Consider the following 13,096-nt stretch of genomic DNA (forward strand, 5'->3'; position numbering starts at 1 on the left):
AAGTTTAGTTTGGTTTTAGAAGACAGATTTCACTTTGCTGATCCTGATTCTGTAGCTGAGATTTCCACTGATGTCAATGGGAGTGCCATGTGTTGAACAAGCACAAAATATATGATAAAGATCCTCACTGAGGATAAGAGGCTCCTCACTGCTGTTCAGCAAGAAGAATTTTGCTCATAATCTATAAATCACATACTACAAATAATAACTAGAAACCACAAATGCACAACCCTTGATTGATGGTATCTCTTTGGGGTTTTATTTTTTAATTTCTGAAGCCATTCGGATAGGAGACACAGTGTTCTGCAGACTCGGCTTGTTTTGAACCCAGTGAACTTGACACGTGTCCTTTAGGGAGGCTCCCATAGCCCATGATTTGGGGCTGAGTTGCAGAACATTGATCACAGATGTCCCCGCTGTCCCCACTAGTCTCTTGCGAACAACTTCAGAAGCCAATCCCACAAAGACCGACGTAATCTAAACAGAAGATATGATAGAAAACAGAGGTTTTAGGAGTAGTTTATGTAAAACTTAAAACGGCAAATTTCGTTTTCAAGTGTTTCTTTCCTCCTCCTCTAGAAACCTGGGCATTTGATCATTTCACAGGGTTGGCAAAAGGAGGACAATATGGATAATGTTGGCTCAGATCAATTTTTTGTGTGTAAGCCTTTTTTTTTTTTTTGGCAGAATCAGGGTTTGCAAGAAGCAGATAAAACTTTGCCGTTGAAGAACTCCTGACAGCCAGAAACAGCTGCATGCCAGCAAATCAGTACTTAACAAGAGAGATCATCTCGTTAGCCAGGTAAGAGATGGAGACAGAAATCCAGAGAGCTTTCTTGTGAGGATATAAATGAAACAGTTGTTTAGCAATTACTCCAAGACAGTAAATCTCTGTCTATGAACCCTCTTACAGATAAAATCTAAACTTGGTTTGCCCTCCTCATACAACACACATGCATATGCATACCGGCTGCTACATAGCTCATCGATATTTTATTCACATCACATTCCAAGGAGCTCACTGACTGGAATTCAATAGAAACTGTTCTCTGTGTGAAAGTAATTTCAGAAAGTAATCTAGTTTATGGAAATGAAAGGCATCAAAACACAAAAAAACACTGTTTCTGTACAAGTGCTTTGCTTCAAATATTTGACATGGAAATTTATATAATCCCTTTGGGGCACACGGGTTTCACAAGAGTTAACATCTTTTGAAATGAATTTCACAAATGTTTATTTGGAATACCAGGCATACAAATAATTTAGAATATCAAGGCATCTTGTTGAATCAGTCTTAATGATACAGATCTTCAATGGTTGTGAAGGTTAAAAGGTATGTATTTTAATTGGGTATGCAGAAGATGTCATTTTCAATCATTGTACTGCAGGCAGAGGATAATATTGCTTTCAAATTCTAAGCTTTCCGATACATCCGGCTTGACTTTCTCTGTTACTTAAAGAATGAAATGCAAACATTTTTCACATTTTATTTAAGTGTGTGCGGCATGTACTAAATGCAGAAGTGGGCTTTGGACAAAGGCCTTAGACTTTTACCATCTGCCTTTCTCTAGCTAGGTTTGTACATGACCCCTTTCACTGCAGTATTTGAGCACCTCACCAACATGGAAGAATTTATCCTCACATACCCCTGTGAGATAGGGATGTGCCATTATCCCCCTTTGACAGAGAAATTAAGTGACTTGTCCAAGATCACACAGGAAATCTGTGGCAGAGGCAGGAATTGAATCCAAGTCCAGTGCCTTAACTTTACAAGCAGCTTTCCACTCCATTGGAAGCACTGGCCCCAGCCTAGTTTAGGCCACAAGTAAAACTAGTCTGATTGACACAGGGTAGTCCTTAATTAATCATTCCTACTCTGTGCAGGGATTCAACTGTGTACAGTAAATAGGACCTACGGCCACACACCCATGGCCAGAAAGAAATATTGGATAGCTACCTATTTATTGAGCTCCATCCATCCTGTGCGCTGAAGGAGGCAGAGGCCCTGTAGAAAAAATTGTATGTGATCATGTAATTAAAGACTGTATCATAATGCATATGCACAGGGCGGTCAAATTAAGATTGCACAGGAAACCTGACTACTGACATATCCTAACTTTTGAGCGCTTGCCTTTTGCAACCGTCACGTTCTTTTAATGTAGGGGTTTTTTTCCATGTAGTTTCCTAAGTTGACTAAAAAGCCAAAAAAGACAGTTACCTTTTCCATAACGGGTGTTCTTCGAGATGCATTGCTCACATCCATTCCATTGTACGTGTGTGTGCTCGTCACATACGCTGGTGCCAGAAGTTTTTCCCTCAGCAGTATCCGTAGGGGACCGGCTCTGGCGCCCCCTGGAATGGCGCATGCATGGCACGGTATAAGGGGCACCGCCAGCTCCCGCCACCCTCAGTTCCTTCTTGCCAGAAACTCCGACAGTGGGGAAGGAGGGTGGGTCATGGAAAGGACATGAGCAACACATCTCAAAGAACACCAGTTACAGAAAAAGTAACTGTCTTTTCTTCTTTGAGTGCTCGCTCATGTCCATTCCACATTTGGTGACTCTGAAGCAGTGCCCCTGGAGGTGGGTAGGAGTTCACGGACGTGTAGATTGCAACACAGCTCTGGCGAATCCAGCATCGTCCCTGGCCAGCTGAGTGATAGTCTAATGAGCGGTAAATGTGTGGACAGAGGACCACGTTGCAGCTCTATAGATGTCCTGGTTAGGGATGTGTGCCAGGAAGGCCACCAAAGATGCCTGAGCTTTCGTCAAGTGGGCTCTGACAATCGGCGACAGTGGAACCCCCACCAGGTCGTAACAGGTCCTTGTGCATGAGGTGATCCAATTGGAAATCCTCTGCGAGCACACTGGATGACCCTTCATCCTATCCGCTGTAGCGATGAAGAGTTGAGTCGATTTACGGAAAGGCTTGGTACGTTCTAAGTAAAAAGCCAAGGCCCTCCAGACATCCAGGGCGTGAAGACACCTCTTCTCACTGGTTTTGTGTGGTTTGGGAAAGAACACCGGAAGGAAGATGTCCTGGTTCATATGGAAGGTGGAGACCACCTTTGGCAGGAAGGCTGGGTGGGGCCACAACTGAACCTTATCTTTGTAGAAGACCGAGGCAGTTCTGAGGTCAAGGCTTTAATTTCTCAGACCTATCTCACTGACGTCACCACCACCAGGAACGTGACCTTCCATGACAGATGGGAAAGGGAGCAGGACCCCAGAGGTTCAAAGGGCAGGCCAGTGAGCCTAGAGAGGACCAAATTAAGATCCCATTGTGGGACAGGAGCCTGCACCTGCAGGAAGAATCTCTGCAACCCTCTCAAGAATCTGAACTTCATGTCATGGGAGAATACAGTCTGTCCTTGGATCGGCAGGTGAAAAGTGGGGATGGCCTCAAGATGCACTCTAATGGAAGTGTGCGCCAGGCCCTGGCTCCTCAAATGGAGCAAATAGTCCATGTTCCTGTATGGTGGAACATGAGGGAGAGATGTCCCGTTCTGACACCCAGAGGGAAAACCTCATCCACTTGGCCAGGTAAGACAGTCTAGTTGAGGACTTCCTACTTTGGAAGGAGTCCAACAGGTCCTCCTGGACTCCTTCCAAACAGCTCTGCTCCTCCGGGTTCAGTCACACAATATCCATGCTGAGAGGTGGAGGAATCCAAGGTTGGGGTGTAAGAGCTGACCATGGTCCTGTGATGGCAGCTCCAGTTGGTTGGGTAGGGGCTAGGGAGGGGCCGCTGACAGGCTCATGAGCGTGCCGAACCAATGCTGGTGAGGCCACGCCAGGGCGATCATGATAACCTTGATCTTTGCCATGGCCCTGCTGATGAGAGGAATTGGAGGGAATGCGTACATCAGGCCCTCTGACTATGACAGGAGGAAGGCATCAGGGAGGGAGACCTTGCTCAGAACCTGTCGAGAACAAAACCGGTGGAATTTCCTGTTCTGTCTGGTAGCGAATAGGTCCACTTGGGGAGTTCCCCACCTCAGGAAGATCATGCAGGCTACCTCTGGATGGGGCGACCACTCGTAGTGAGAGGAGAAGTCCCTGCTGAGCTGGTCTACCAGCATATTCCTGACACCAGGAAGGTGACAAGCTTCCAAGTGAATTTCGTGGCTGATACAGAAGTCCCACAGACGGAGTGCCTCTTGACAGAGAGCCGACGAGAGCACTCCCCCTTGCCTGTTGATGTAGAATATCGAGACTGTGTTGTCCGTTAAGACTCATACCACCTTGCCTGACAGGTGGGGAAAGAAGACTCCACATGCCAGCCGGACCGCTCAGAGCTCTTTGACGCTTATGTGTAACCGTGCCTCCTCCAGGGACCATATCCCCTGTGTCTGGTGGATGCTGATATGTGCCCCCCACCGAGGTCCAAGGTGTTCGACACCAACTCAATGGAGTGAGGAGGGTTGTCGAATGGAACCCCTTCCACAACTGTCCTGCGGTCGGTCCACCTTCGCATTGAGATTTCTATTGCCTGGGGGATGGTAATGATCTTCTCCAGAGGGTCTCGGAACTGGGAATAGATAGTCGCCACCATGCTGCATCCAGAGCCTGGCATGGTGGACCATGTAAGTGCATGCTGCCATGTGGCCCAGCAGGTGCAGGCAGACCCTGGCTGTAGTCAGAGGGGACGTGGAGACTTCTGCGATGAGGTTTGCCATCGTGTGGAACCTTTCCAGCGGCAGGAACGCTCTGGCACAGGTAGAGTCGAGGACCACTCCGAAAAACTCTATCCTCTGCACTGGCACTGACGTTGACTTTTTGTCATTCACCAGTAGGCCCAGAGAGCAGCACATGGCTTGAAGCACCGCAACATCCCTTTGGACTTGAGACAATAATGTAGTTGGCACTGCCAGTACCGGGGCTTCTCCCGCAGGCAGGGAACCTTGCTCCAAGTTGGAGCTACCAGTGGAGTGATTGGTCCCAGGCGACCAGGATCAGGCTGAGCGGTGGCTCTTGTCCAACCAATGCCGGTCACTGCGTCCCAAAGCCAACCTGTCCAAGCAAGACTGTCTTGGTCAGGCTCTCTGTGACCGACGGCGTTCAGCAGATCTGCATCAGATACCAGCAATCCGCACCTCATGCTACTCGATCAGTACCAGGACACTGAATGGGACTGGAAACTATGGGTCAGTTGCTGGGAGGATCATCCTGAGTAGGGCGACCTCCGTCTTGGAGACAAGGCGATGACAGCCAGGTGGCCGGTGGTCTCTGGTGTCCAATCAGTGCCGGAATCAGTATTGGGCCCTTGGAGACAGTTGGGGCCGGTCCCGGAGTTCTTGCCGGGTGGCACATGCCTCAGAGGGTCTGCACCAATCTACTGGCAAGGTACACCTCGAGTCCCTCGATCAATGCGTCCGGTGTGGGGACCAAAGAGGGCTCCATAGAGCCTGCCTCTCCAGTCCTGAGGTGTGACGGCTTCGAGCGAGTGAATGTTGGCAGGACGTCCCTCTCGGTGGGGATCAGTACCACTTAGGCAGGGACACATGCATAGGTCCCAACACGGGCTTTCCCCGAGACTGGGGTACCATGGGAGCTGGTGTGGGCAGCACGGGGAGCGTCAAGATCTCTTGAGCTGCTCAAAGAGCTTTGGGCATCGATGGCATCTGAAGCTGGCTAGGGCCTGCACTGTTATCCAAGATCACAGGCGAAGCATGGGATGGGCTGCACCTCTCGATTTGAGATGGGGTCCGACTTCCCAAAGGGGGTGCTGAGCTGCTTAGCACAGATTGTGGCTCACCCCCAGCCCTCTCCTGCCCCTATGGGAGGTGAGAGATCTTCCCCTCCCCCTCTTTTTCCGCTTCTTCCCCGGAGCCGCGGATGGAGGGCCGGTGCTGGCTCATGGACAGCGCCGGCGGAGCACTGCGCATGGAGGCCCCGGTGCTCAGTGCAGAGACGGACTGTTCCTCCGGTGCCGGAGTGAGTGCCGACTCCATCAGGAGCACTTTCAGGTGGATATCGCGCTCCTTCTTCATCCTAGGTTTAAAGGACTTGCAGATATGGCACTTGTCACTTATGTGCCCTTGGCCTAAGCACCTTATGTGATATGTGGATCACTGATGATATAAGGTGATCACCTTATGTGATATGTGGATTGTTTGCAGTGATCGCAGGGCTTAAAGCCTGGGTACGGGGCATGCCCCATCCCCTGGCTGAGTCCCATTTGGGACTAACCAAAAGTTGATGATTACTGCTAAGGGTAACTAAGAAACTAACAACTATATTACAGGTTTTCAAGGTTCACAAGAACATAAAACGAAACACTGCTAGCCGAAGCAGCCGATGTTCCAGCACCGTCACTGACAGCAAGAAGGAACTGAGCGTCGGGGGAGCCGGTGGTGCCCCCTTATACCACGAGCACCCTGCAGGGGGCGCCAGAGCCGGTCCCCTACAGATACTGCTGAGGGAAAAACTTCCAGCACTGGTGTATGTGGCGAGCACACACACCTAATATGGAATGGACATGAGAAGGCACCCAAAGAAGAAACAGAAATTCCATCATGTGGAACAATACTGAATCCCTACAATGTTATCAGAAGGGTTGGAATCTAGAGATCCACAGCAAAACCTCTAGCTCTTGATCTAATGGAATAGCTGGTAGCAGCAGTAGGCTGTTACCCTGTATGTGGACCTACTACTAGAAGGTGACAAGACACTTTGTGAGTGGGTGTCACAGCAGAGGACTGTTGAGATTCAGGAGTCCTGTGCTTTATTCCAGGTTCTGATGTGGAGTCTCCAGTGGTTACAGATGTGGTTCGTTCCCTGTTCCCCACACTTGCCCCCTTCTGCCCTTGTCCCCTAGCAGGTACCCCTGGTGTGGGGTAGATTGCATCCAGGCTGAGCATGCTCTGCCCCACCCCACCTCACAGATTGTTTCTTTGCAGCTTGTGCCCCACCTCCACTCCTCACCCCTCTGCATTCCACTCTGCGAGCTTCCTTGGTCTCCTCCTCCAGCAGTGGGAGAATTGAGAGCACAGGATGGAGCGACAGACTCTCTGCTCTTAGTTCCTGGTGCCACAGTAGCCCCTGTCTGCCAGGAGGTGCAACTGAGGAAAATCCTGCTCATCCCCTGTAGCCCCTGGGGAGGGGCGGAGCATGCTCAGCGTGGATACAATCCGCAGAGAATTTATCTGTCAAACTTTAACAAAGCTCTACTTAAAAGCTCATAATTTGGCCAAATATGGGTAGATTTCTACAAGGATGCGAAAAGCACTTCACTGACACAAGGGCAACCCCTCTACCAAATTTCAAGCCCGGGCGCTCCAAAGCGTGGAGGAGATAGCGCTTGTCTGCAAAACAGTAGCGAGAATTTTTAAACATATTTTCCCTGAGCTTTGCTCTGAGCAACAGCTGAACTCTCTTAGCTGAAACTTTAAATAAATAAATATATATAAATAAATAAAAGTAACTCAGCCAGAGGCAGACACTGAGCATGGACAAGGTTGGGAAAGTTAAAAGCAACTGAAAACAGGGTCTTATGATGAAAAGTGTTAGAAAACCTTAGCTGTTGGTGGTGTTACCAGCTATACCTACAGTTTTGCTCATAATGAGCCTGATTCTGATTTCAAGTACACCAGTGTTAGTCAGGAATATCTCTACCGAAGTCAAGGGGGTTACACACACTGTGAAACCTGCATGAGATCTTAGTCAGGGCCAAGTTTTGCAGGAGACAGTTTGGTCACAAAGTTCCCTTTTGATTTCCTTCTTCAGTTACCCAGTTGTTATTCCCCACTCCCACCCCCTCCTCTAGGCATACCATGGCATGTGAGCACACACACCCACTCCCCAATTCTGAAACTCCCCTCTCATTAAGGCAGCCAGCAAGTAACACAAAGGCCTCTGTTTTGCTTCAGTCCCTTTTATGAATAGGTGGAACGAATGATAAGCAGAGGAAGCAGGAAGGAAAGCTGTTCAAAACGGGGCATCAGTTTTCCTTAGGGAAACGCTTTTCAAATCCACGCTTGTACTTTCCCATCCCCATCTAACACCGCCATTCCATTACTATCACGACAGTGGATTCTACCTAGCAATTAAATATTAAGCTTACCTTTTCAAAGCTGCTGAAAGGATTTGGAGACCCAGTTCCCCAAAATCTCATCCTTCGTGTATACTGATGTTTTCTTTTCTCACCTCCTGGTTCAACTAGGCCATCTCTGGCCACTAGAAACTACAAACCAGTTGGGCAAGCTGCAAAAGCAGATTCATGAGCAGTGCCAAATAGCAGCATCTATTGGGAGAAAAAGGCATGCCGCAGGTCTGAAGATCATTTCAGGTAAATGTGGGTGACTTGTAATGTACGGGGGCACACCGCAAACGGAGCCTCAAAGGTTACATAGCATCAAAGTGAATGGGCTGCAAGGGGCTTTATTCACCACTAACTCAGCAAGCCATGCTATGAGACAAGTTTCCATTGCAGGGCTGCGGGAGTTAAGATTGCAGTTCCTAGAAGTTGTGGGCATCATTTATTCCTCGAGTCCAGTGATAAAAATGCATCCCTACCCTCCCTCCCATGAGCTAGCAACCTGACTCCCCCATCAGAAGAACCCAGATGCTGTGAATAGATTTAAATAAGGTTTGGCTATACTGGTGACCATAACAATTGCTGTTATGGAAGGTAAGCTAAAATAAGAGTAATCAACGCGCCTGCTTCAGGGTGTAAACTGATCCTCCACAGACAGCATCACTGCATAAGTTATCGGGGAGGGAATGCTTCTCTTCTCGTGAAGTATCAAGTACTGGCCACTGCCCAAGGCAGAATGCTGGGCTAGATGGTTCAATTCTCTGATCTGGCATGTTAAATTCTATCCACATATGACCTGTGAGAGAGAGAGAGAGAGAGAGAAGTTTTAAATAAGAGTAACAACTTGTTAATATGGGGGGAAAAAAATCTTTTCCCAGGAATGGTTCTTTAAGAAGTTTCCCAAGAAGATTGCATTGTTTTATGTAATGTATTTGGGGGAGGGGGTGCACGCAGGCTGTTTTGTTTTGTTTGAACAGAACACAGAATGTCATTCAAGAGATCGGTTCCCACAGCCATTCCAGTTTCCATTATATTTCGCTTTTTGGAGCACTGAAAGTTAATTCTTCTAACTGTCTACTGGCTTTCCAGGTACTTTCAGATCTGATTAATCCAAATCCATCGGTAAACCCAATTTTACTTCAGATTAAAAAAGATTCAAATTAACAACTGAGCGAGAGCCGGAAATTGTAAGAGTGTGCTTACGTCTTGTGCAGTGTTCCTGCACAAATCCCTCCAACACTCAGGCAATACGATTAGTCTCTGTATTTCTAAGGTACCTGACACTGACTTACAACCTCAGTCATTATTTATTTACGACGATGCCCACAATATAAAAGGGACGGTCCTTGCCCTCAGGAGCTCATAGTCTAAGGACAGACTTGTTAGGGAGACAGGTGAAGGGAAGGAGAACAACAAATAGGGGATTTTTATACATCAGCTATATTCACAGTAGGCAGCACTGGAGAAGAGGCTGTCAAAGGCGGCTTTAATGTGGACATGGCTGGGGCCTTCAGGATAAGCACAGGGAGATGGTACCGCACACAGGGGGCTGTGTGGAGAAATGCACGGAGGTGATGGCACGGACAAGCAGGGGAACAAGGATGGGATCAATGTCAGAGTGCGGGTGGGGTGACAATGCCAGGCTCAGCACGGAGCGATAGGTAGGCAGGGTCAGAGTTATATGGAGATGTGAAGGTAGTGAGGAGCCCACATGCGATAGCCTCAGTTTACCCAAATCTCACTTATCTGAGATCTGCTGTGACCCGAAATGGGCTCACGTTGGCTAATATCTGGTAATACAGCCATGTAACGCTCCTCCAGAACTGAACTGGTTCAGTATCTCCAGTGACAGCCACGGCTGTACCGCAGTCTGAGCGTGGATTTGCCTCATGGCGGGGGTTGTTGGGATTCCCCCCAGGTGCTCATTTGGAACCCACACAGACACGCTGCATGGAAACCATTCAGGTTTATGATGATGATTACTGGCCTGCAAAGGATTTTGTACAAAAATCGAAACCCCAGATTGGAGGGTTTGGAGATTTTTTTCCTTCCCATTTTGTAAAAAAGCAAAACTTTCCCAGCACACTCAGCTGAACTCAGAGCAACCTCCTCCCCCAGTTCCTTACCTGGCAGTGGCAGGGCCTCTCGAACCGAGTGGAGGGGGCCTGGTTTCACTCTCTAATGCAGGGTCTTTCCCCTTTAGGGAGAAGCTTGACTGTCCTGCTGTCTCCTCCCACTTCAGTTGAGACGTCCAGCCAGTGGACATCACAAACCTCCTTTCCCATCTGAAAGGGGCGGGGGGGGCTTGGGGTTTGGGGAGAAACCCATGTGTCCTCTTCACTCTCTGCAGGCAAGAGAGATACTATTGTGGTCTCAGCCTTTCAACGTGTAAAGGTGTGACAGCTGACAGATACACCAGGGGTTTCGCTGGCCACCTCCAGAGCTGACAGCATGCATGGCATCAGTGTGAGCTAAAGAGACACACTTCCCTAGATAAGGCTGTAACAAGCTCATATCCTCTGTGCTTGGGCACAGAGGGAGACCTGCAACACACGCTCCCCAGTGCCTTACAAAGGCAATTTGGGGTTTCCTTCACAATATACACCCCAGAACACACAGCTTGCTTGTAGGTCACAAGATCCCCTAGCCTCCATCCCTGGGAAATTAGAGGCTGCCATGTGAAGATGAAACTTTCAGACTGTGTACATGCATACACACTGCACTCTGGGATGCAAGCTGCAGGGAAACCCCAGCTAGCTGTATGTTTTTGAAGAAAGAGATCTGCAGGACTCAGGCAAGTGGATGCTGGGCTAGGAGGAGCCAACACACCCAAACCCCATAAACAAAGGGGGAGAAAGTTTTCCCACAGGCCTGGAGCTGGAAGGAAGCTTCTGTGAAGATCCATCACAGAAGGCAGAGGGAGTTGGAGGAAGAGACAGTGTCCTGTGCTAGGAGGGATGAGGTCAAGGAGATGGGAGCCACCACAGACTCTGGGAAGCACCCACATTTTGGGGTGATTATTTGAGTCCAAAGCAATTTTCGGAAGTTCATCCATCGCTAGTACATGTGGCCTTTTGCTTCACACAATACAGGTGTTTTCTGGACATTGTCACAGCCTGGGTCAAATGATCATTGCCATCATCACAGTCTTTCTAGACCTGTGTTTCTTTGGAGCTGGGTTACAGGTAGTTTTGATTTCTATGGAGCCACGCGAAGCCAAGACATCCATTTCCTTTTAGCTCAGTACAAACTCCCAACTAAACTAATGATGAAGGTTGGGAAGAGCCCAGGGTTTTACCCTTTTATCTTCATGTGTTTGCATGTAACGTTTGAGGCACTTGTTTAAATAAATGCATAAACAGCACTCTTGAAACAACTGAATGCCAGCAGCCCAGCACTCACCAACAACCCCAGCCCAGCATGCTCAGTCCAACACTACACCCCCAAGCCAGTGTGCACACGACAAACCTATCATGCCAATCTAGCATGCTCAGTCAGCTAGTCATAGGCAACCCTATGACACCAGTCTGGCATGCTCTGTCCTGCAGTCACAAGATGCCAAAATCAGGGTGCTCAGACACTACGTTGCCAATCCAGCATGCTCCTTCATGGCAACCCTCAGCACCAATCCAGGGCGTGCACGCAAGGGACAGCTAATATATCCTCACAGAAACCTATTTTGGGTTCCATCTTCCAAACGTTTATTTTCTGAAGGAGAAAGGGGAAGGGAACGTGTCCAACTCTGACAGTCTGCTTCAAGAAAAACTTCACTCTGGTTTTCCCCCTTCAAAAAATGGATCAAAGCTATTGTTTCAGCAGAATACTTGAGTAATGGTTTCACAGATTTGACTTCCTTCTATGTTACTGTTGATCCGCATCTGGCCCACATCCCTGCAGTATCTGAGCATCTCACAATCGTTAGTCTTTCTCCTCATAGCACCCGTTAGGACAGTATTACCACCCTCACGTTAGAGGCAGGGAACTGAGTCACACAAAGGCTAAGCAACTTGTCCAAGATCTCACAGGAAGTCTATGGTGGAAAAGGGAATTGAACGCAGGTCTCCCAAGACCTATGCTAGAGCCCTAACCACTGAACCATCCTTCCTCTTTATAAAACATGGCTACTGTCTACTAATAATATATCTATTCTCAGGCAGCCAATTCCCAATGTTTCTCTTTCATAAGAGAATTCACACTGGAAAAGAATAGAATCACCAGGAGGCCGGTAGCTATTCAAATTCCTCCCAAGAAGACAATGGTTAATTACCAAACTCCATTTGATTGTTGACTTTGTTTCTTTTCTTGCTATTTTAGGTATACACTTTTTGGAATTCAAACACACTTTCCTTCCTGTTTGTATTTTCATGTCTGTCTGATATCACTCTTGCATTGCAATCAACATTCCTTTATTCTTTATCATTTGAATACTGTTTGTGCGAACACTAGTAAAAAGACCGTATCTGCAGCTTTTCATTCTGCGCACACACACACAACCCCCCCCCCCCCCACCCACAACAACCCTAACCAGCATTAAGTGGATTGTTTGCAAAATCATTTTTGTTCTAAAATGTAATCAACTATATTGGATGTAATGTTTGTATGTTGAAAATAATATAAAAAATAGGGTTTGGGGCCTCCTATTTCCATAAAAACGATTTGTATGGCATTTATAAATATTAATATGGAATACTAGTCAAGAACAATGCATAACAGTAATGAGAATCACAAAATCCCATCATATTTGACACTGTCATATCACCAGTTTAAGGATTAGAAGGTGAATTTTACAGTTAAAAATATTGCTTCCCAATAATAACAATAAAATCAGAATAAAAAAACCCAGCTGCTTGTTACATTATATATTCCTGATGGTTTACTTCTTATTCTGGAGTTTACAGGATCATTGCTTTGAATGCATGTTTTTTGGATGGCTCGTTAAAGGGCTAACCTGAGAATGAGAAGGGAGGGTTTCTTATCTGCTTTCATTCTTGCTGAAGCCTGGCTTGGCCTAGGCTTTGTTTCCTGCTAACCCCTGACACTGACAGAGTCAAAGGCCTAT

At 47.6% G+C, this 13,096-nt stretch overlaps 1 protein-coding gene across 1 annotated transcript in view; it reads right to left on the minus strand.

Moving 5' to 3' along the window:
- Positions 1-221: 221 nt before the first annotated feature.
- The window catches only part of TMEM260 (transmembrane protein 260), an 87,048-nt gene continuing 74,173 nt past the window's right edge, over positions 222-13,096 (minus strand). Inside the window, exons 16-19 of the transcript XR_012159604.2 lie at positions 8,661-8,833; positions 8,065-8,244; positions 1,958-2,005; positions 222-477 (exon numbers count right to left, since the gene is read on the minus strand). The gene's annotated coding sequence lies outside the window, so the exon portion shown is untranslated. The remainder of the gene's footprint in view (positions 478-1,957; positions 2,006-8,064; positions 8,245-8,660; positions 8,834-13,096) is intronic.

Source organism: Lepidochelys kempii, chromosome 6 (assembly GCF_965140285.1).
Source record: "Lepidochelys kempii isolate rLepKem1 chromosome 6, rLepKem1.hap1, whole genome shotgun sequence".
In the NCBI taxonomy this organism is placed as follows: Eukaryota; Metazoa; Chordata; order Testudines; family Cheloniidae; genus Lepidochelys; species Lepidochelys kempii.